The 24,355-nt window shown below is 33.3% G+C and overlaps 1 protein-coding gene across 1 annotated transcript in view; it reads right to left on the reverse strand.

The window, feature by feature from the left end:
• Window positions 1-669: 669 nt before the first annotated feature.
• Window positions 670-24,355, reverse strand: part of LOC127559433 (uncharacterized) — a 164,396-nt gene continuing 140,710 nt past the window's right edge. The window contains exons 7-8 of the mRNA XM_051993303.1: window positions 2,103-2,155; window positions 670-1,776 (exon numbers count right to left, since the gene is read on the reverse strand). The gene's annotated coding sequence lies outside the window, so the exon portion shown is untranslated. The remainder of the gene's footprint in view (window positions 1,777-2,102; window positions 2,156-24,355) is intronic.

Below are 24,355 nucleotides of genomic sequence, written 5' to 3' on the forward strand. Positions count from 1 at the left end.
TATATATATATATGTATGTATATGTATTTTAAAATACATATATATGGTCAAGTAAAACAAATGTCCAGATTGGCTTTGTCATAGATAAATAGATTAGCAAGATAGACACACATATACACTATATATATATATAAAACATGCACATAATTATATGGAATATGAGATATTATATGCCACATTTGCTATATGCTGTTATGTAGAACATATAACATGTAATATGTTATATATAATATATTATATATGTTATATAATATGTATTCTATGTGTTATATTATACTGTATATGTTACACATCTATGTGTAATATATAGTATGTATAATATATGGTATGGTATAGCATAGATATAGATATATATACTATATAGGATGTGTATATATGTGTGTGTCTATATAGAGTATATATGATTATAAATATATCAGTGATTATAGTATATAATACTATAGTATAGCTGATTATATATGCATATCTGTATATGTACATATGTATATGTCATGGAATCATCTACATTGAGTCCTTCACCTTTCTACAAGGAGGTAGGTAATATGTTTCATCATTTATCCTCTAAAATCATTGTTGGTCATTTCATGATCCGACTTCTTAATTTTTCAGAGTTATTTTTCTTTGTCATATTGTTATTTTTGTATAAATTGTTCTAATAGTTCTGTTCACTTCATTCTGTATTAGCTCCCGGATTTTTCTGAAAGCATCTCCTTACTTTCTTACAGGACAAGAATAATCCATAACATTGGGGTATACTGATCCCTGAGAAGCCCTTTTCAATGCTGTCTATCCAACTTTGGTGTCTACCCAATTTACCTGTGGCTCCAAAATGCCATAGTATGCTCAGTGGTCACCCCTCAGTAAAGCTGTCTTGAAAGATGGGCTAAATAAGATAAGGGTAAACAATGGTCCTCAAACCTGACATGGGAGGTCTACCCCAAGCATATGGAGATGTTCCTGGTAAAATAAAAAGATGAAAGCAATTTGGTTCAATGGCCATGACAGTGGCAGAAACAGGCACCATGGATCATTTGATCAGACATTGAAGACGCTGGGGTCATCCATTGCATCCTGGGCCATTGCCGGTCATCTTGACTTTTGTCTTGCCACTTGCTACTGGACTTTGATGAGTCTGAAAAAGAAAGTGAGCCTGACAACTTTATGCAACTCTGTCTTACTCAAATTCAATTCAAAAATAAGACATCACCCACCATTCATTATTTTATTACTTAACGATTATCTTACTATCATACTATTTTTTTATTATAACTTTTTACTTACAAGATATATGCATGGGTAATTTTTCAGCATTGACCCTTGCAAAACCTTCTGTTCCAACTTTTCCTTTCCTTTCCCCTACCCCCTCCCCTAGATGGTAGGTAGACCCACACATGTTAAATATGTTAAAGTATATGTTAATTACAATATATGTATGTATATCCATGTAGTTATTTTGCTACACAAGAAAAATTGGACTTAGACATAAGGTATAAATAACCTTAGAAGGAAATTAAAAATGCAGGCAGACAAAAACAGAGGGAGTGGAAATGCTATGTTGTGGTTCATACTCATTTCCCATAATTCTTTCACTGGGGGTAGCTGGTTATCTTCATTATTGAACAAATGGAACTGATTTAGTTCATCTCATTGTTGAAGAGAGCCGTGTCCATCAGAATTGATCATCATACAGTATTGTTGTTGAAGTATATAATGACCTCTTGGTCCTGCTCATTTCACTATCGTACTATTTTTTTTGTTTTATCTACCTTTGAAGTCCTGTGAAGATAAATGAATGACAAAGTGTCAAGTGAAAATACAAGAAGAAAATACATTGGTCACAATGTTGCATATAGGCAGCTTAGAGAGACATACTGAAGAAACAGTAGGACTCAGCAAGACCCTGGATGTGTGAGCAGCTTTCTTTTTTTTTTTTAATGACCACATTTCTCACCTCCTGATATGAGGAAATTGTGAAAAGATACCCTAAAATTTGTCGGTTCCATCCTAATCTGGTCTGCTCACCTCAGTAGGCAGAGAGCCCACCCTGCAGTCAAACCAACAACAACAACAAAGCAAAAATGTTTGTAGATGATTCCACTCACCATTCGTATGTAGAATATGAGCATATTCATGGATAACAAAAAATCCAGGAGACCTGAAAGATGAACAGCTCTTATGAGAGAACTCAGTGGGTACCAAATCCAATAGCAGCTCTGAGTAAAACAAGATTAGCAAATGAAGGCCAGCTTGCTGAAATTGGTGCTGGATACACATTTTTTGGAGTGGCCCCAGTAATAGGGGAATATCATGAGCTTGCAATCAAAATTAATTAATCAACAAATTCGTATATCTCCAAAAAGGAGTAAAGACAGACTCATAACAATGTGGGTTCAACTTTAAGTAAAGTACTACATCATCATTATCAGTGAGTAAGCTTCCACCATGATGAACCCTGATGAGGTCAAAGATTATTGTTTGTTCTTCATTCCAAAAGATGGCCATAGCATCGGGGAGGTAATACCATGATATGAAAATGAACTGGATTTAAGTTCAGGAGAGCTGTGCAAAACCACTGTTCTCACTTTCTCCTCGAACCATCTGACAAGATATAGATCAAGATAACTGGAGATGGCTCTCATGAGGTCAAAGAAAAATTTTACAAAGACCTAGAGACCCCCATCATCAAAGTACTGAAAAAAGATAAGCTTGTAACTCTGGGTGACTTTAATGATAGAGTAGGCAGAGACTATCAGATATGTTGGGAGTCCTTTGGAGGAATAAAGTCAGAAATAACAACAACATTGTTACTTGTTCCTGAAGACTTGTATAACACATGATCTTCTCAATAGGGATCTACAATGCAAGGGATCCATTGCTCATATAGATTTCAATAAGAAGTTATCTCTTAGGAGATCAAGGATCTCCTTGTCCATCTCTGTGAAGGTTGTCCTATGACAATCACAAGGGGTGTGTATATGTGTGTGTGTGTATGTGTGTGTGTGTGTGTGTGTGTGTGTGTATGATCTGTCTCTTAGCCATTATTGGAAGATTCTTGCCAGAGTGCTCCTTAATTGGATTATTCTTTGCCGGGAAAATGTCATCTACCTGAGAGCCAGTGACTTTAGAAAATAATGAGAAATGGTTTACATGGTGTTTGCTGCCCAACAACATCAGAAAAAAATGCCAGGAGCAGAATAAAGAAAAAACAACATTCATTGAGCTGATTAAGGCTTTGATTCATTCAGTCAGGAGGGCTTATGAAAGATTATGGCAAAATTCAGTTGCCCAAAGTTTATTAGTATTGTATGCTAGTTTCATGATGACATAGCTTGCAAAGGTTCTGGAACAAGGACAATGCTCTCATGTTTTCACAGTCATCCACAGACTGAAGCAAGGCAATGTGCTAGTTCCCATGATTTTTAACACAATGTTTTCCACAATGTTGTCAGATGCCTTCACTGAGGACAACATCAATGTGATCTGAAAAGATTACAAGCCAAGACTAAAATGGAGGAAGAGTTGATATGCAACTTTTTGTTTGCAGATGATTGGGCACTCAATGCAGCCTCTGAGGCTAAGATGTAACCACATAAGGATTGATTCTCTGCTGCTTGTACTAATTTTGACCCAACAATAAACAAGAAATCAGAGATTCTTCATCAGTCAGCAGTGCACTGTGCAAATGGAAACGGAGAAATTTTCAATGTTGTGGGTAAATTCACTTACCTTGCCAATATAATTTCCAGGGATGCTCACATAGATGACAAGATTGAACCATGCATTGTCAAAGCTAGCTCAGTGTTGGGAGGCTCAAAATAAAGTGTGGCAGAGAAGAAGTATTGGGTTGCATGCCAAGATGAAGGTCTGTAGAGCTGTTGCATTGGTCTCATTATTTTATGTCTGTGAAACCTGGACATTATACTAGAGCTATGCCAAAAAATTGAACTGCTTTCATTTGAATTGTCTTAGGAAAATTCTGAAGATAACCTAGCAAGGTAAGGTACCAGACACTGAGGTCCTCTCTCGAGCTAAACTGCCAAACCAAGAGTTTAAAATCCATTGCAGAAAGTATGAATCTCTGGGGCTGGCCACATAGCTCAAACGCCAAAAGTATATTTACCTGAGAAATTACTTTAAAGAGAACTTGCACTAGGCATGCACTCACATGTAGAGCAGAAGAAATGGTACAAGAACACTCTCAAGGTTTCTTTGAAGAACTTTAGTATTAATGGTGAGACTTGGACTTGCACAGCATTACCCAGCCTGGGATCTTGCCCACATCCCAAGAAGGTATTGTGCTGTATGAACAAAATAGAATCACAGGAGCACAAAGGAAATGTGAAATGCACACATCTAGAGATGTCTCCATCCCTAATATTCAGATGAACTATTAGTACCCAATCTATGGCAGGGTTTTCTGAAGTTATATTGTATTGATCAGTGGAAGACACTGCACTTTGACCCCAATGTCATGATACTATTAGTCCTTTTCTAATGCAAATGATCAACAATTCCTTTATGTTTACATATCATAACTTGATTAACCACTCCTAAATTTATGGGCATTCCCTCAGTTTCCTCTTCTTGCTACCTCAAAAAGAGCTACATTTTTGTACATCTTTAAGGTTTGTTTTGCTTAGGACTAATTCCACTAAATCACTCTCTAATTTTCCTTCTTCCCTCCTCCCTCCCATTTTCCTGTTAAGTAAAATATATTTTAATAATAAAATATGTGTTTATATAGTTTTAGTTTCATTGACCTCTTCAGAAGTGGGGTTCAAGTATCAGATACTGCCCATCTCCCTATTCCCTTACCCAATCCCACCTTCTTCTCATTTGCACTTATGCTTCTTTACACACTTTGATTATGTGAGATAATTTCCCCTAATCTTCCTTTCCCTTTCCTCTGATGCATTTCTCTTTGCTTCCCTTTCCATTCTTCTTTTAAGATTAGCAAGACATAACAGAACCATTCCTAGACTTTCTAATTAAACTGTCTTTATGATCTCTGATAATGCTTTGGTTCATTGGGAATCTATCTATCTATCTATCTCTTTCTATCTATAGGGGGTGTCATTCCCCCCTCCATTAAAATGTATGCAGTTTATTTTTTTTTTACAACATTATCATTGTTCATTCAGGTTTGCCTTTTTAATGTTTCTCTTACCTCCTGTATTTGAAATTCAGCATTTCTAGACAGCTCTGGTCTTTTCATCAGGAATGCTTGAAACTCCTCTATTTCTTTAATAAAGAGCTTTTTCTCCTTTGGGATTATACTGACTTTTTCTGAATAAGTAATTCTTGAATATAATCTTTTGCCTTCTGGAATATGGAATTTTAATCTTTCTCTGTTCCTTTATAATGGTGACTACTAAATTATATGTGATCCTGACTGTGACTTCTCAGTACTCAAATTATTTTTTTCTTTTGGGCTCCTTAGAGTATTTTTTCCCTTTTGACTTGGAACCTTTGGAATTTGGTTATAATGTTGTTGTTTCTTTTAGAAGGTTGCTAGTCAATTCAATTTGCCCTCTGATTCTAAGATATCTGAATAATTTTTTTTAGATTTATTTAAATATAAAGTCTGTTTTTTGTTATGACATTCAAGTAGTCTAATATTCTTAATTTTTTTCTCCTTTAGCTGTTTTTCAGGTAATTTTTTTTTGCTATGAGATTGCTTATGTTTTCAATTTTTTTCAGTCTTTTGCCTTTGTTTTAATATTTTTTTTTACCATCTCATGTAGTCATTGGCTTCTATTTGGTCCATTTAAAGTTTCAGATTGTTTATTGCATAGGCAATTTTCTAAAAATTTATTGTGTTATTTATTGTGTTATTCTTTCCTTTTCCACTTCTTTCTTCCATAGTTTTCACTTCTTTTCCATTGTTTTTCTTTTTCTACTCTCATTTCATAGACCAAAATATTTTTACCTCTTTTGTTCACTCTTGCATCATTTCTTCCAGGAATTTTAATTAAATTGATGTCTAAACTAAATTTTTCTTTGAAGCTTTGTCTTTTAGATTTGTATCAAAATGTTCTTGTCACTATCATGACTTTTTATGTTGGGATTATTTTGTTGCTGTTTGCTCATTTTTCTAATTTACTTACCTGATTTCTAACTTGATATTAAAACTGATTTCTATATAGTTCAAGAAGGAAGATCTGGGCTGTAGTCCTGTTGTTGTTTTCTTGGAATACTGAGTGTCACATAGTTTCAGGAGCTCAGAAATAGTTCAGCCTCAGAAACCTCAAGTTTTCAGAACTCTCAAAGTGGTCTAGTATTAATCCATGGCAAAATTTAAGTTACTCCCCCTCATTCCTTGGTATGAGTTCTACAAATTCCTTACCAAAGATTAGGTCTGAAAAACAATAAATTGCTACTGAAAATAGCCACTGTCTGCTGATTTGAAAGCTGTTTCAGAGTGACAAAATTTAGTCTCCCCTTTCTTTGATCTTGGATTTCTGCACTAGTTATTCCTATTTAGGTTTCATACTGAATTGGAGGCTAGAACTGATATATTGCTCTTCTCCTGTTGTCTGATCTATGTAGCAGAATGCTTCTAAAGTTGCTTCTCTTGGAATAGTGAGGGTGACAGATGCTTTTTCAGCATGCCCTGGATCTTTAACCATTGGAACTGGGTAATCGACAAAAAACCTTCTCCATTTCATAATTGTCCCCATCATGGTGTTCTGGTATGAGCCTAGGCAATCAGAACCAACCAAAGACCTTCCCCCATGGTCATGCTAAATTATCTCAGAATTCAGTACCTTAGCTCAGGGGCAAATGATGAACTGCTCCAAAAAGGATTGTAAACCATCTCATATCCTAATCCTCAGTACCCTTAAGGTACTGTGGTATTTTGTTTCTGGGATCTTAGAAATTGGGAACTGATTGCCTATACCATGTATTAGATAAACAACAAACAACAACCATTTATTAAATACTTATTATGTGCTAGGCATTGTTCTAGAAACTGAGGATACAAATGCAAAAAATTGAAAAAATCCCTATTCACAATGCACTTATATTCTATAAGGGGAAATAAATACATATAAATATTTACAATGTAATATAAAGTTAGCAAATATAAATATATACAAGGTACTTGTTTGGGAAGGAGAGCTCTAGTAGTTTGGGGGATTAGGAAAAGCTTCATGAAGAAGATGGTGCCTCATTCCATACCACTCTGAGATGAGGTTCCAAAACAGAGCAGCTCATGAGTTCAGCACAGTTCCTGATGCCTAAATCATTCATCATCTTATTTTTTTAAAAAATACTGATATCTTTTTTTAATATCACCAAAATTTCTTTCAGTATCCTTCTTCCTTCTTCTCCCAGAGAACTGCTACCATAAAACAAAAATTATGATAAGAAAATAAGACAATTTGAAAAAACATTAAAAATGTGCTGTTTTAAGCCATGTTTGACTCTTTGTAAATCTTTTCTTGGCAAAGATACTCAGTTGTTTTGTCATTTTCTTCTTTAGCTTATTTTACAGATAAGGAAATTGAGGCAAGCAAAACTAAATGATTTGCTCAGGGTTGCACAACTGATTAATATCTGAGGCCAGATTTGAACTCAGAGCCTTCCTGACTCCAGGCCTGACATTCCATCCACTTGCATCACCCAGCTGCCTGAAAATTTGTGTAATGTACAATATTTATTGATCTTTCATCTCTACAGAAGTGTTGGGTAGTGGATATTTTGTTATAATGCTTCTTTTGAATCATGATTGCTTTGAGAATTTTGCAAAATTCACTCTTGATTTATGTGTTTGTTCTTTCTGTTTGCATTGTAGTCATTGTTAATTTTATTTTATTTTATTGGCTCTGCATCAATTTATTTTATTCACTCTGCATCAATTCATGAAAATTTTTTATGTTTTATCATTTCTTATAGTACAATAACATTTGATTGCATTTACATATCAAAATTTGTTTAGCCATCCCCTAATTGATGGATATCAACTTTATTGCCAATACTTTGCTGTCATAAAAAGTGCTGCTCTGGTGTACTTTCTTTTTATCACTATTCTCCATAGGATATAAAAGTAGTAAGAGGAATTTGTGGGAAAGAATGTACAGACATTTTAATTATTTTATTTGCAAAATTCCAAAACACTTTGCAAAATATTGTAAGAATTCACAGCTCCACTAACAATGTACTTGTGTGGCTATTTTGACTTTTCCCATCTTTTTAATTTTATAGTTTTCAAAGTACATTTATTCTTCCATCATCAAGTTTTCAAAATTGTGGAACATATCAGCCATCTGGGAATCAGAGGCAAAGGAGGTTCCACATGAGAAAGCCATCTGCAATTGATGCCTTTACTTCCTCTCCTCTCATTCTCTGCTTAATTCTCTGCGGTCTGACTTTTGGCCTCATCATTCAACTGAAGCTGCTCTCTCCAGTTACCAGTGATTTCTTAATTGCTAAATCTAATTACCTCTTCTCAATTCTTATTCTTCTTGACCTTTCTGCAGCCTTTGACACTGTTGATCACCCTTTTCTCCTTAGTACTCTCTACCTACTGATTTTACTGCTCCTTTGCTGAATCTTTATAGAAGCCAAACCTAACTCACTTTGGATGTCCCCTAAAATTCTATCCCAGGCTTATATTCTAATTAATTTAGTGATCCCATCAACTTTAATAAATTATTTATCTATTAACTATGATCTCTATGCAGATGATTCTCAGATTTGGCTAACCTTAACCTTTTTCCTGATGTCCAGATATCTTTATCTACTGGACATTTCAAACTAGATGTCCTGTAGACATCTTAAATTTAGTATGTCATATGCTGAATTCATTATCTTTGCTTCCTATTCTTTCCCTCTTATAATTTTCCTATTAGTTTCCAGGGTACCACCATCTTCCCAGTTAGCCAGGCTTGCAACTTAGGTATCTTCCCTGACTTTGTACTCTCTTAACCATATATCCATTGCCCAATCCTGTCAATTTTCCCTTTTAACATCTCTTGCATATACTGCTTTTTCTCCTATGATACAATTACCCGGGTAGAGGCCCTTAACACCTTTGTATAGTCTATTGCAATAGCCATTGCTAAGTCTCCCTGCCTCAGCTTTCTTCCCACATTAATTTATCTTTAACTCAGCTGATAAACTGATTTTTATTATGTGTAAGTCTGATCATGTCATTCCTCCTATTCAATCAATTTCAATCTCTATTGCCTCCAGTCTTATATCTTATAGATTTTCAACTCCCATTTTCTTTATCCCCATGCTTAAGAGTCATAGTCTCTTTCCTATATTCCTCCATTCTCTCAACTCCATTCTCCCCAATCCTACTCCTTCAGTGTCCATTTTATTCTTTATCACAGCTTCACAGATAAAGCAGGTTGGGATTTCAGCAATCATCTGATCCTAAATTAAATTTAGAAAGCTTATACCTTTCCCATGATCCCTTTGCTAGTAAGTAGTAGAGGCTAGATTCTGTTATACACACTATAATCCAGAACAAACTAAAATGATTTGGTCAATCTGTTTTACTCTTCAGAGAAGCCTAGCCTGACTATTTAAGTAGTATTCTTAAATTTTTTTAGTTATGTTGCCACAAAAAGTTGAAAACACCTAAAGACAAGCTAAAAAAGAATATTCCACTTTTGAGGGGAGAGCATTTCATAGATTTTCAGATAGAATTCAATATATTTTTTCCAATAATTCCTCTTGCATGTAAAATACATCATGAAATATACTTTTCAGCTTAGTAATCTACAAAAACCATAGTTTTATTCATAAATTCATGGTCGTCATCAACTATAACTGTTATAATGTGAAAAATTAACCATGAAAACATTCAGGTTACATTTTAAATACACTATTAAGTGATTTGTTCCCTTAATTCCTTAATAATTTCCCATAATATAGAGCTTTGTCAGAAAAGATACTAAAAAAAGCTAAGCAACTTTTTAAAAAAAATTTAAGAGAATGCTAATTGATGAGTAGATAGGCCATGATGTATATTTTAATTAAGAAACATGTAGATTAAGTTATCTCTAATGGGCTCTTTTTTTTAAAGAGGTATATATGAGTAAGCATAACAAATTTGGGTGATATAAATGCCAGCAAGAATTTAATTTTTAAAAAAGCAGTTCAAAGAATGAGGAAGATGCACATTTTGAAAGGCAAGTGCTATCATGGAAAAATTATTGGATCTACAAAGAGAAGAAAGAGAATAAACATTTATACAACCTACTATGTGCCATAGTGCCAAAGCTAAGCATTTTTTACAAATATTGTCTCATTTAAAACATTTTTTATTTTGATTTATGGAATAAAACAATAATTTCTATAACATAGTAGAATAAAAAAGTTGATTTTGCTTGAAACTGTGAATTTACTATGAATGATTTGCCATTTCTTTAAAATATAAAAGAAAATTATCATGTAAATTTTCCCCTCCCCCTCTGCCCTAGAGATGATCACCATTAGACACAAATATATAATATGTGTAAAATAATAAAATAAGTCTATACCTATATCTATTTATCAGTTCTTTCTCCAGATGCAGATAGCATTGTTCTTTGTATGTCCTTTATAGCTAATTTGAGTATTTATAATAATCAAAATGATTTACTCAAAGTCATTCTTAAAACTATATAGCTATTACTGTATAATTACTGCTCTTTTTGTTCTTCATGATTTCATGCAAGTCCTTCCATATTTTTCTAAAATAATTGAGCTTATATTTTATTATAGCACAGTAGTATTCCATCACAACCATATATCACAACTTGTTCAGCCATTCCCCAAATAATAGGCATCCTTGCAATTTCAAGTTCTTTGCTATCACAAAGAGAACTACTATAAACATTTTAGAACATATAGGTACCTTTCCTTTTCCCCTAATTGTCTTTACAAAAGACAAGTAGTGATACTGCTGAATCAAAGGGTATAGATAGTTTAATAACTCTTTGAACATAATTCCAGATTGCCAAAAGATTGGATCATTTCACAAAATTCCATATCATTTGGTAGGTATAAGATGATCTTTCAAATTTGCTTGAATTTACATTTCTCTTATCAATAATGATTTAGAGTATTTTTTCATATGATAATAAATTGTTTTGACTTCATCAGAAAACTGTTTATGTTCTTTGAATATTTCTTTGGATGTTTATGTTCTTTGGATATTTATCAATTAAGGTGACTCAATTATGTCATTTGATCCTTACAACAACACTGAGAATTAATTATTATACCTGTTTTATAATTGCAAAATTGAAGTAAAAAAAAGTTAAGTGACTTGCCCAGCATCACATAGTTATTTTTGAACTCAGTTCTTCCTGACTCTAGGAGCAGAATACTATCCATTGTGTCATGAACTGCCTCTGAAGAAGAGCTGAGTTCAAATCTAGATTTAATCTATGTCTTACTAGCTATGTGACTTTTGGCACACCACTTTTTTTTTGTGAGGAACATGTTCCTCATCTTTAAATTAGGGGATGAAACTTCACAGATTCTAAAACGTCTTTTAATATGATACAAGACAATTTCAAAGGACCCATGGTAGAAAATGTGATCTACCTTTAAAGAAAGAACTGATCAAATTTGAGTGGAGATCAAAGCATACCTTTTTTTTTCACTTTCTTTATCTTTCTTACTTCTCCCTATGATTAATATGGAAATATGTTTTTTTAAATAACTTTTTATTGATAGAACACATGCTAGGGTAATTTTTTACAGCATTATCCCTTGCATTCACTTCTGTTCCGATTTTTCTCCTCCCTCTCTTCACCCCCTCCCCCAGATGGCAAGCAGTCCTTTACATGTTGAATAGGTTACAGCATATCCTAGATACAATACATGTGTGCAGAACTGAACAGTTTTCTTGTTCACAGGGAGAATTGAATTCAGAAGGTAGAAATAACCCAGGAAGAAAAACAAAAATGCAAGCAGTTTATATTCATTTCCCAGTGTTCTTTCTTTGGGTGTAGTTGCTTCTGTCCATCTTTGATCAATTAAAGCTCTCTTTATCGAAGAGATCCACTTCCATCAGAATACATCCTCAAACAGTATCGTTACTGAAGTATATAATGATCTCCTGGTTCTGCTCATTTCACTTAGCATCAGTTCATGTAAGTCTTGCCAGTCCTCTCTGTATTCATCCTGCTGGTCATTCCTTACAGAACAATAATATTCCATAACATTAATATACCACAATTTACTCAACCATTCTCCAATTGATGGGCATCCTTTCATTTTCCAGCTTCTAGCCACTACAAACAGGGTTACCACAAACATTTTGGCACATGCAGGTCCCTTTCCTTTCTTTAGTATCTCTTTGGGGTATAAGCCCAGTAGAAACACTGCTGGATCAAAGGGTATGCACATTTTGATAACTTTTTGAGCATAGTTCCAAATTGCTCTCCAGAATGGCTGGATGTGTTCACAATTCCACCAACAATGTATCAGTGTCCCTGTTTTCCCACATCTCCTCCAACATTCCACATTATCTTTCCCTGTCATTCTAGCCAATCTGACAGGTGTGTAGTGGTATCTCAGAGTTGTCTTAATTTGCATTTCTCTGATTAATAATTATTTGGAGCATATTTTCATATGTCTATAAATAGTTTCAATTTCTTCGTCTGAGAATTGTCTGTTCATATCCTTTAACCATTTATCAATTGGAGAATGGTTTGATTTCTTATAGATTAGAGTCAATTCTCTATATATTTTGGAAATGAGGCGTTTATCAGAACCTTTGATTGTAAAAATGTTTTCCCAGTTTATTGTTTCCCTTCTAATCTTGTCTGCATTTGTTTTGTTTGTACAAAAACTTTTCAATTTGATATAATCAAAATTTTCTATGTTGTGGTCAATAGTGATCTCTAGTTCTTCTTTGGTCATAAATTCCTCCCTCTTCCACAGGTCTGCGAGGTAAACTATCTTATGCTCTTCCAATTTATTTATAATCTCATTCTTTATGCCTAGGTCATGAACCCATTTTGACATTATCTTGGTGTACAGTGTTAAGTGTGGGTCAATGCCTAGTTTCTGCCATACTGATTTCCAATTTTCCCAGCAATTTTTGTCAAATAATGCATTCTTATCCCAGAAACTGGTGTCTTTGGGTTTGTCAAACACTATATTATTAAAGTTATTGGCTGTTTTGTCCTTTGAACCTAACCTATTCCATTGATCAACTAGTCTATTTCTTAGCCAATACTAGATGGTTTTAGTAACTGCTGCTTTATAATATAATTTTAGATCTGGTATAGCTAGGCCACCTTCATTTGATTTTTTTTTTCATTAATTCCCTTGAAATTCTTGACCTTTTATTTTTCCATATGAACTGTGTTGTTATTTTTTCTAGTTCATCAAAATAGTTTTTTGGGAGTCTGATTGGTATAGTGCTAAATAAATAGATTAATTTAGGTAGTATTGTCATCTTTATTATATTTGTTTGCCCAATCCAAGAGCATTTAATATTTTTCCAGTTGGTTAGATCAGACTTAATTTGTGTGGAACATGTTTTGTAGTTTTGCTCATACAGTTTCTGATTTTCCCTTGGCAGATAGATTCCTAAATATTTTATACAATCAGTAGTTACTTTAAATGGAATTTCTTTTTGTAACTCTAACTGTTGGGTTTTGTTAGTGATATATAAGAATGCTGATGACTTATGTGGGTTTATTTTATATCCTGCAACTTTGCTGAAAGTGTGGATTGTTTCTAATAACTTTTTGGTAGAGTCTCTGGGGTTCTCTAAGTATACCATCATATCATCAGCAAAGAGTGATAATTTGGTTTCCTCATTGCCTATTCTTATTCCTTTAATCTCTTTCTCAACTCTTATTACCAAAGCTAGCATTTCTAATACAATATTAAATAGTAACGGTGATAGTGGGCAACCTTACTCCTGATCTTATTGGGAATGGTTGCAGTTTGTCCCCATTACATATGATGCTTACTGCTGGTTTTAAATAGATGGTACTGATTATTTTAAGGAAAAGTCCATTTATTCCTATACTCTCAAGAGTTTTTAATAGGAATGGATGTTGGATTTTATCAAATGCTTTTTCTGCATCTATTGAGATGATCATATGGTTTTTGTTAATTTGACTATTAATATGGCCAATTATATTGATAGTTTTCCTAATATTGAACCAGCCCTGCATTCCTGGTATAAATCCTACTTGATCATGGTATATTATCCTGGGGATGATTTTCTGTAGTGTTTTTGCTAATATCTTATTTAAGATTTTAGCATCAATGTTCATTAGGGAGATTGGTCTATAATTTTCTTTCTCTGTTTTCAACCTACCTGGTTTAGGTATGAATACCATGTCTGTGTCATAAAAGGAGTCTGGTAGGACTCCTTCATTCCCTATTTTTTCAAATAGTTTATAAAGCATTGGGACTAATTGTTCTTTGAATGTTTGGTAGAATTCACATGTAAATCCATCTGGTTCCGGGGATTTTTTTTTAGGGAGTTGATTAATAGCTTGTTCTATTTTTTTTTTCTGAAATGGACTATTTAAGCAATTTACTTCCTTCTCTGATAATCTGGGAAGCCTATATTTTTGGAGGTAGTCATCCATTTCGCTTAGGTTATCAAATTTATTGGCATAAAGTTGGGCAAAATAACCCCTTATTATTTCTTTAATTTTCTCTTCATCAGTAGTAAGTTCTTCTTTTTCATTTTTAAGACTGCCAATTTGATTTCCTTCTCTCCTTTTTCTAATCAGATTTACCAAAGGTTTATCAATTTTATTGGTTTTTTCATAAAACCAACTCTTAGTTTTATTTATTAGTTCAATAGTTTTTTTACTTTCTATATTATTAATTTCTCCTTTTAATTTTAGAATTTCAAGTTTAGTAATTGATTGGGGGTTTTTAATTTGGTCTTTTTCTAACTTTTTAAGTTGCAGACACAATTCATTGATCTTCTCTTTTTCTATTTTATTCAAGTAAGCCTCTAAGGATATAAAATTTCCCCTTATTACTGCTTTGGCTGCATCCCATAAATTTTGATATGATGTCTCATCGTTGTCATTATCTTGACTGAAATTATTAACTGTGTCTATAATTTGCTGTTTCACCCAAGCATTCTTTAAGATGAAATTATTTAGTTTCCAATTACTTTTTGGTCTATTTACACCTAACTTTTTGTTGAATGTAGTTTTTATTGCGTTGTGATCTGAAAAGAAAGGATTTACTATTTCTGCCTTCCTGCATTTAATTTTGAGGTCTTTATGTCCTAACATATGGTCAATTTTTGTGTAGGTTCCATGAACTGCTGAGAAGAAAGTATACTCCTTTCTGTCACCATTCAGTTTTCTCCAGAGATCTATCATACCTAATTTTTCTAATATTCTATTTACCTCTTTAATTTCTTTCTTATTTGTTTTGTGATTTGATTTATCTAAATCTGAGAGTGTAAGATTGAGATCCCCCACTATTATAGTTTTGCTGTCTATTTCTTCTCGCAACTCTCGTAACTTCTCTTTAAGGAAGTTAGATGCTATACCACTTGGTGTATATATGTTTAATACTGATATTACTTCATTGTCTATAGTACCCTTAAGCAAGATATAGTTTCCTTCCTTATCTCTTTTAATTAGATCAATCTTTGCTTTTGCTTGATCTGAGATAAGAATGGCTACCCCTGCTTTTTTGACTTCACCTGAAGCATAATAGATTCTGCTCCAGCCTTTTACCTTTACTCTGTATGTATCTCCCTGTTTTAAATGTGTTTCCTGTAAACAACAGATTGTAGGGTTCTGACTTTTGATCCAGTCTGCTATCCACCTCCTCTTTATGGGAGAGTTCATCCCATTCACATTTGCGGTTAAAATAACCAATTCTGTATTTCCTGCCATCCTAATATCCCCAGATTATACTTTTCTTTTTCTTGCCCTCTTTCCCTTCTTCCCTAGTATTAAACTTATTGGTCCCACTAACGTCGCGCAGCTCTCCCTCTTTAGTATCCCTCCCACCTCCCTTTGAATCCCTTCCCCTTTCTTGTACCCTTCCCTTATTACTCTTTTTCCTTCTCCCTTTCCCTCTCCCACTTTTTAATGAAGTGAGAGAAGAATCTCTATAAAACAAATATGTCAATTGTTTCCTCTTTGAGCCAACTCTGATGAGAGTAGGATTCATACAATGTTCCTCCCCGTCTCTAAGTTCCCTCATATATGATAAGTTTCCTTTGCCTCATTGTCACATGCAGTTTCCCTCTTTTTATCTCCCTTCTTCCCTTTTTCTAACACTATCCCCTTTCCATTTCTACTTCCCTTTTTTATGTTATATCAGTAAAATCAAATTATACATATGGTTTTTATGTATATTCACAACAGAAATACAGTTCTTAAGAGTTCCTTTTACCTTTTTCTACTTCTCTTGATTCCTGTTGTTGGAGATCAAATTTTTTGTTTAAGTCTGGTTTTTTCCTTAGAAACAGATGGAATTCCTCTATTTCATTAAATGTCCATCTTCTTCCGTGGAAAAAAATACTCAGCTTAGCTGGGTAGTTTATTCTTGGCTGCATTCCAAGTTCTTTTGCCTTTCGGAATATCTGATTCCAGGCCCTTCGATCCTTGAATGTTGAGGCAACCAGATCTTGCGTGACCCTTATTGTGGCATCTTGGTATTTGAACTGTTTTTTCCTGGCTGCTTGTAAAATTTTTTCTTTAGTCTGAAAATTCTGAAGTTTGGCCACAATATTCCTTGGAGTCTTTATTTTAGGGTCTTTTTCAGAAGGTGTTCGATGAATTCTTTCAACACCTATTTTCCCTTCCGGTTCTATTACTTCTGGGCAATTCTCTTTGATGATTTCCTGTAAAATAGTATCTAGGCTCTTTTTTTCATCATAATTTTCCGGCAGTCCGATGATCCTTAGGTTATCTCTTCTAGATCTATTTTCCAGGTCTGTTGTTTTTCCAAGTAAATATTTGACATTTTTTTCCAATCTTTCATTTTTTTGGTTTTGCTTGACTGATTCTTGATGTCTCAATGAGTCAGTCATTTCTATTTGTTTAGTTCTGATTTTTAGTGAGTTATTTTCTTCATTAGCTTTTTTACTTCTTTTTGTATATGTCCAATTGAGTTGTTTTGCTCTATGGAATTTTTTTCCATTTCACTATTTTTTTTTTTTTTTTTAGTGAGTCATTTTCTTTTTCCAATTCGCAAATTCTGTTTCCCTGCACTTCTTGGGAGTTTTTTACCTTTTTCAATTCACATTTCAGGAAGTTGTTTTCTTTTTCCACTTTATCAAATTTTTCTTTTAGTGAGTTATGTGCCTTTTCTGTACTCTCTTGCATAGCTTCTCTTTCCTTTCCCCATTTCTCTTCTAGCTCTCTTTTAAGGTTTTTAATAGTCTCTTCTAGGAGAGCCTTTTGTACTGGAGACCAACAATCATCTGGAGACTGTCTGCTATTAGTCTCTTCATGGTTGAAAAGCTGTTCTCTTTCTGTGTAGAAACTATCAATCATTCTTTTGATTTTTTTTACTCATTTTGTTAAAGCCTGTAAGGTCTGCCTTCAGAACCAGGAGGTTACCATCTTCCTCTGCAGAGCAGTGAAAGGTATATGGACCGGTAGCTGTCCAGCCAGCTGGCTACAAAAAGTAGCAAGGTACAGGAGTGCTCTGGGAAAGAGTTCCCCACTGGAAAGTAACTCAGGCCTGCAGGGCCGGGCTGAGAAAGTTCCCTGCAAAGAACCCATAACAACTGCCCTGGGGCTAGACACTTAGCAGTGAGAGTTTCACTGCCCCAAGCCAAACCCTGCCCTGGGGTTATGGGTATTAGCAGTTGAGCAGTGAATGGATTTGCAGGGACAAGAAGTGTCTGCGGAGGAAGCGCAGTCAGCTGGGGAGGTTCTATTGCCCCAGGGTGAGCCCCACACTGTGCTGATTAGAGGCTACCCAGGCTGTGCCCCCCTGCCGTGCAGATTAGTAACTGCCCCCAAAAAACCCCGAACTGCCGAATGTGGCCACAGGGCTGCAGTAAAGTCTGCCTGAGTCACTTCCGGGTTTGAGAGGTTACAGCCAGATCTCGTTAGGTTCTGGCGTTTTTTTAGAGAACCCTCTGTTTTAGGCTTTAATTTCTCTGCCAGTTTACTGCTTTGTAATCAAGGCAGAGCAGTTAGCCTATAGCAGAGTCGTCTCTATAACTTCTCTAGCCACAGAGATCACCCCTGCCCCTGGTCTGCTCAGGACACTAGCCTCTCACTGCCTGTGTTAGTCTGTTCCTGGCCCCTCAGGACAAACTTTCCTGGTGAGCTTCCGATGGACTTCGGCTGGTAAAATGTAGTGCTTCTAATCTTCATGAATTTAAGCAGTGAAGAGTTATTTTTAAGGCTGGATTAAATAGTTGGTTATGAGGGTAAAGAGAGGAGTTTAGAGAGTCGCGTGTGCCGGCTCTGCCATCTTGGCTCCGCCCCTGATCCTCTGGAAATATGTTTTATAGGATTTCACATTTATAATTAATATAATATTATTTAGCTTCTCAATGGATGAGAGAGAAAAAGGAGGAAGTGAGCTTGGAACTCAAAATTCTTTAAATGAATCTTAAGAACAATTTTAAAATCTCAGACTTTTCTTTTTATTCCAAAACTATAATATGAAAGCAATGATGGAAACAACTTAGAAATTGCACTGTAGTAATAAACACTTAGAAAATTTGTCAACTATAAAGTTGTCTCAAGTAATAAAAAACTTATACAAACACATATATACATAAAAATATACATAATATAGATCGATTAATGGATAGATAGACATAGATGGGGGGAAAAGGACAGGTAGAGAGAGATCTTTGATGGCAAAATTTGTATAAGTGCCATATATATATTAGGGCTAGTCTTGGGCAATATATACAACACAGTGACATATATGACAAAATATATATTTATATATTATATATTAAAGTATATATAAATTTGAGTACATGTCACTATATAATTTACATTAATATATGTATGTGTATATATGTTATGTATATTGCTCAAGATGAAACTCTACAAACCCTGTCAATTATTGTTGCTAATAAAAGAAATATACAGATTAAAAAAGCATCAATAGCACAAAAATGTTCATGTGAGTCTATATGATCTAAAAACACAACTAGTAGTTGAAAGGGAATCACTTAGAAGGAATTTGATAGGAGAAAAGACAGTGAAATGTATGCAAGTAGTTTTAAGATTATTCAGCAAAATTCAGATGTATGAGTTGTTTTTAAATATACACATGTGCACATATCTGTTAGTTTAATCAGAACTGCTTTCTACTTTTCTCAAAATCATCATGTTGCACTGACATAGAACAATTATATGAGTTCTCTCTAAAGACTTTATTACTAATATACTCTAAGATTCACCAAACATAAAAAATCTGCAACAACTTACAAGAACTGATGCAAAGTTCTGGATTTGAATCTGGATCTGAATGTAAAATGAAAAGAACCAGACTGGGCAAGTCACTTAACTTTCTTTTACTTCAATTTTGCAATTATAAAACAGGTATAATAATTAATTCTCAGTGTTGTTGTAAGGATCAAACAAATATACTCTAAGATTCACCAAACATAAAAAATTTGCAACAACTTACAAGAACTGATGCAAAGTAAAATGAAAAGGACCAGAAGGAAATATAGCAATATTGACTAAGAATAACTTAGCTCTTCTCATCAGTACAGTGACTAAGGTTAATTCTGAAGGATTTAGGATGAAAAATGTATGTATTAAAAAGAACTGGTTGAGTCTAAATGCAGATCGAACTTTATTTTTTCTTTCTTCCTTTTTTTTTTTTTTTTTTTTTTTTTTTGTTTGGAGGGGTTGTTTTATTTCATAATGTGGCCAGCATGGAAATACATTTTGCATTGCTACATATGCATAACCTATATCAAATTGCTTGACTTCTGGAAAGGGAGGGGGGAAGGGAATTTGGATCAATTTTTAAAAATGAATGTTAAAAATTGTTTTTATTTGTTTTTACATGGGGAAAATAAACTATTAATTTTTTTTTTTTTAAAGATTCATCAAACACTTTTCTTAGGACAGTTCTGTGAAGGAAATTCTTTGAGCTGGAGGATAGCCTAAAACCCATCCATCTCCTTCATTTTAAGGATGAGGAAATCAGTTAAGAAAAGTGAAGTCATTTGTCCATTGTTATACATCTGTTAAGTGGAATAGTCAGGACTCAAACCCCGGACTCCAAATACAATACCACTGTCAGCATGTTTTGCTTCTTTTATTTGTTTTCCTATCTTAAATTCTAAATCACATTTAACCCAGAATAAATTTTCAGGTTAAATCCTTTACTTCAAGCCCTATCTCCTTTGAGTCCTTTCTTGATTCTCCTCATTGTTAGTGCCCCCTAAAATTACTTCACACAATTTAACAAATTCAATTCAATTCAACAAGGATTTAAATGCCTGCTACATGCAAAGCAAACATTGAATTAGTATTTGTTGCTATCAGGTAAATGGTTTTAGCCATCTATTGTGTATAGCTAGTTTTCTTAATGGTTAGCACCTTTTAATTCAGTTACATTCTTTATGTTTTAAAAGTCCTCTTTATTAAAGTATATAAACATAAATATTAATTAGTGTTAGCATAAGTAAATTTAAGTAGGCTAAATTGCTTAATTGTAGCAAGATTTAAAGAAATACAAGACTCATGCAATTTAATTTTTCCTCTCAGTTACTTTAACATCATATTATTATTTGCTGCCTAGTCTAACTCTGGTATAGAGCTAATATGCCCCAAAACTTTCTTAGAATTAACTACTCTCATAAAAAGTCTTGTCCTCAGTTGGCATTTTTCAGAAGCTATAATATATAGTCCAACAGCTAAGAATATTTCAGTTCAATTGTTATATGACCACCCATTCTCTGTATCTCCTCATTCAAAGAGCCAAACCTGTCTTTCTGCTCCATATAGGTTAGCTGAAGTTGGAAAAGAAAAACATCATCACTACACCAACAACACTACTAATGCCATCATAACCTTTGGTGAATATCCAAGGAGATCAACTACAGAATGTGCTTTATAAACTTTAAATTGTTATATAAATGTCATCTAACATTCATCTTATTATTGTAGAAAAATCATTCTGCCCAGCTGTCCAATATAGTTCAGGTAGAAATGTTCCTGGAACAAGTTATTATCCTGCCATTATTCTTTTATACTTAATGTTCTCTAAACTATTGCAGAGTGGATAAAAATCACTACTTTTTGTAGGTGAATAAAAATATTAGTATATAAGTTTATCTAATAATTCAATACAATAAATATCAAGTACCTAAGACATACCAAGCACTGTGCTAACCATTGTTAATCCAATAAATAAAAAGAAAAACAGTCTCTGCACAGGTTTACATCTAAAAAGGAATAAAACACAAATAGGGGAAGGAAAGTGGTGGGGATGGGGGAAACTAAGAGGTAGTATGAGGCATCTTATTCCAGGCAGTTCAAACAAAGGAGGGTAGTAGCAATGCAAAATGGAGTATTGTGAGAAAGGATACAATTTCTGCCCAATAAAAAGGAAGTCATTAAAAGGAGGTTAGTAATCTATCATCACATCCTCCAAATAGAGGGAAGAGCAGTAAGTCAACGGAGTCAATCAAGATTGGGACTAGACAATGGGAGAAAAGGTTGAGGGGCAAGGGATTCTGGTTAGAGTCTATATAATCTTGTGTTTTGCATTTTGCACTCCTCTATTGACATCTTTTTCTGTTGGGAATTGCCCTTTCTTGTAAGATTGTAATATATCCCTTTTTGCTTTTTATCTTGAGACTCTCTGATTTTAATTTGGGTAAGGGTTAATGCCCCACATATAGCTTGCTAAAAGGTACCCTAAATGATTAAATAATAGCAATACAAAACATATATGCACTAATAAAGCATTCAAATTTTTAAAGGAAAAGTTAAGTGAGTTATAGGTTCGTGACCAAACAAGAGATAGAAGGTAGTATAAAATGTTAAATAAATAATTTGGAATATATTAAACTTAAAAACTTTTGTATAGACAAAACCAATGCAACTAAGGTTAAAAAAAAAGCAGAAAGAAGAGACACAGTCTTTACAACCAGATTTTCTATAAAGGCCTATTTTTTTTAAATGTAGGGAACTGAGTCAAATTTGTAAAAATACAAGCCATTCATCAATTGATAAGTTGTCAAAGGATATGAACAGGTAGTTTTCAGATGAAAAAGCTTTGATTAAAATCTTGATTTAAGCTGTCTTTAAATCAATTTGGATTAGAGAAATGCAAATTAAAACGTCTCTGAGCTACCACCTTATAACTGTCAAATTGATTAATATGACAAAAAAGGAACATTATAAATGTTGGAGAGGATGTGGAAAAATTGGGATAACACATTGTTGGTGTTACTTACTGATATAATCTTGCTAGAAAGCAGTTTAGAACTATACCCAAAAGGAAAGCAGATCATGTATTCTCTTTGATCTAGCAATGCCACTATTGTGTCTATATCCCAAAGAAAACATAAAAAGGCAAAAGTACCTACATGTGCAAAAATATGTATGATACCTCTTTTTATAGTAGCAAAATATTAGAAATTGAGGGGAATGGATGAACAAGCTGTGGTACATGAATGTGATGGAATACTATTGTGCACTAAGAATTGATAAACAGTCAGATTTAAAAAAAAAAAAAAACCTGGAAAGACTTGTAAGAACTGATGCAAAGTGAAATAAACAGAAGCAGAAAAACATTGGATGCAATATCAGCAACATTGTGTGATGATCAACTATGAATCTTAGCTCTTTTCACCAGCACAATGATTCAAGACAAGCACAAAGAACTCACAAAAGAAAATGCTATCCACATCCATGATGGAGTCTGAGTGCAGACTTTTCCACCTACATTATTCTTTTTTTGTGTTTTATCTTTTGATTTGTTTCTTTTTTCACAACTTTAATATGGAAATGTGCTTTACAAACTTTTATCAAATTGCCTAAATTTTAGGAAGAGATGAAGGAAGAGAAGGGAGAAAAATTTGGAACTCAAAATCTTGTAAAAATGAATGCTAAAAGTTGTCTTGACATGTAATTGGGAGAAAAAATTAAAAAAAACTATTTTGAGAAAAAAGAATCAATGGATCAAAAAACAAATATCAGAAATATTAGATCATTTCATCAAAGGGAATGATAAAAAAAGATACAGCTAACAAATATTCTTGAAATATAGCCAGAGTAGGCCTCAAAATAAAATTTATATTTAATACAATCATTAATAGAGAAAAAATTGGTTAGTGTGACACGAATCTAGAAAAAGCTAAAAAAGCAATGAATCAAAATCCCAACTAACATAAAATAGAAATTATGAAAACCAATGAGTTTAACAAAATTGAAAATAAAAGAATAATTAAATTGATTAAATTAAGAGTTGCTTTGTTGAAAAAACTAACATAATAGATAAATTGTTAGCTAATTTCCTTTTTAAAAGAGAAAGGAGAATCTAAATTGTGATATAAAAAATAAAAAAAGAAAATTTACCAAAAAATATGAGTAAAGGAAGTTATTAGAAATGTTTGCCTGATTATGTGTCAAAATTGTTGATAAATAAAATGAATAAATATCCACAAAATATAAAATAGCTACATTAACAATATAAAAATGAGAATTAAAATATCTGAATATCAGAAATTGAACAAGTTATAATTGCTAAATGTTATTTACAAATGGACTTTTAAATTTTTAAAAAAATGTGTAAGTCTATGTATTTTCATATGACTGTGGATTTAAAAATGAATTATGCCAAACATTCAAAGAAAAATGGATTCCAATGTATAATTTTATAAAAATAGAACAGCAAATAATTTCGCTGAATTTCTTTTATTATACAAATACCTAAACCACAGACAGACAAAGCAGACAAATGAAACTATAGGACAATATCCCTAATGAATATCAATATAAAAACATTAAATAAAATATCAGAAAAGAGCCTACGAAAACAATATTATGTACAATGATGATATTGAGTTTATTATCAAAATACAATGGTGTTTCAATATTAGGGAAATATCAAGCTAATAGCCCATACAGATAATGAAAATAATGTTTAAATCACATGATGCTATCATTTGATATCTTAAAAAAATCTTTCCACAAAATATAATACCTATCTAAGTTTAAGCATAGGAATAAATGGACCTTTCCTTGATATTACAAGCAGTAACTACCTAAATTCAAGAGATACTATTATCTACAACAGAAATTAATATTCAGATCAAGAGTAAAACAAAGATGTATCAACACTTTGACAACATTCTACAAATACTAGTGATAGCAAAAAAACAAGTAAAAGAAAATGAGGAAATAAGTATAGACTAAGAAGATATAAAAATTGTTGCTTCTTTCAGGTG

Source organism: Antechinus flavipes, chromosome 1 (genome assembly GCF_016432865.1).
Source record: "Antechinus flavipes isolate AdamAnt ecotype Samford, QLD, Australia chromosome 1, AdamAnt_v2, whole genome shotgun sequence".
NCBI lineage: Eukaryota > Metazoa > Chordata > Mammalia > Dasyuromorphia > Dasyuridae > Antechinus > Antechinus flavipes.